We start from the raw sequence: 1,608 nt of genomic DNA, 5'->3' as shown, positions 1-1,608 counted from the left end.
ATGAGTGGAAAGAGAGGCCCATTGGTTGTACAAATTTTATCTGTCTCAGTACAGGGGAACGCCAGGGCCAAGAAGTGGGAGTGGGTGGGTGGGGGAGTGGGTGGGGGAGCGTGTGGGGGACTTTTGGGATAGCATTGGAAATGTAATTGAAATAAATAGCTAATTTAAAAAGAGAGAGAGATACTCCTTTGTAAAAGGCAATCAAGGGCCCTGGAGGCTAGAGATAACAAAGGTATAAATTTGTTACCAACAAGGTGTAAGAGGAGCTCTGTTTGCAGTAATCTGTTTTACTTCATCAAAATATTCTTTCCATCAGTAAAGATCTGGTATTTTAAATGAAGTAGAAGTAAGCATCTTACTTCAAATGATGTTGATGTGGTTTGGATTAGGGTGGACTCATACACTCATAGGTTTGAATGCTTAGTCTCCAATTGCTGAACTGTTAGGGAAAGACTGGAAGAGGTAGAGGAGGTGCAGAAATTATACAACTGGGGGTGGCTTTGAAGTCTCAAAAGTCCATACCAGGCACAACTTTGGATCAGGAAGTAAGCTCTCAGCCAATGCCTTAGGCCATGTTTTCTGCTATGATCGTCATGATTAAACATACACAATGAAACTGTAAGCAAGACTCCAATTAACTGCTTTCTTTTAGAAGAGTTGTCTTGGTCATGGCATCTGTTCACAGCCATTGACTAGTAAGTAAGACATAAGTAGTTTCCTTTGTGATATAAGAAGATGGAGATTCTTTAATGAATTTCATATATCTTAAGAGCTTGTAATCTCTCTAGCATGCTGTGTTCCTTTGCTTCTGGTTATGACCCATTCTTATGTGTGTTATACCTTGTGGATATTTTTTCTTTTTTTTAAATTTTTTTAATTTGGTATTTTCTTCATTTACATTTCCAATGATATCCCAAAAGCCCCCCATACCATCCCCCACCCACTCCCCTAACCACCCACTCCCACTTCTTGGCCCTGGTGTTCCCCTGCACTAGAGCATATAAAGTTTGCAAGACCAAATGGGCATCTCTTTGCACTGATGGCCAACTAGACCATCTTCTGATACATATGCAGCTAGAGTCAAGAGCTCCAGGGTACTGGTTAGTTCATAATGTTGTTCCACCTATAGGGTTGCAGACACCTTTAGCTCCTTGGATACTTTCTCTAGCTCCTCCATTGGGGGCCTTGTCATCCATCCAATAGCTGACTGTGAGCATCCACTTCTGTGTTTGCTAGGCCCCAGCATAGTCTCACAAGAGACAGCTATATCTGGGTCCTTTCAGCAAAATCTTGATAGTGTATGCAATGGTGTCAGCGTTTGGAGGCTGATTATGGGATGGATCCCTGGATATGGCAGCCTCTAAATGGTCCATCCTTTTGTCTCAGCTCCAAACTTTGTCTCTGTAACTCTTTCCATGGGTGTTTTGTTCCCAGTTCTAGGAAGGGTCTTTTTCTTCTTGAGTTTCATGTGTTTTGCAAATTGTATCTTGTATCTTGGGTATTCAAAGTTTCTGGGCTAAATCCACATATCAGTGAGTACATATCATGTGAGTTCTTTTGTGATTGGATTACCTCACTCAGGATGATGCCCTCCAGGTCCATCCATTT

The sequence above is a fragment of the Mus caroli genome, chromosome 18 (genome assembly GCF_900094665.2).
Source record: "Mus caroli chromosome 18, CAROLI_EIJ_v1.1, whole genome shotgun sequence".
Lineage (NCBI taxonomy): Eukaryota > Metazoa > Chordata > Mammalia > Rodentia > Muridae > Mus > Mus caroli.
Note: the sequence above shows the minus strand (reverse complement) of the source record.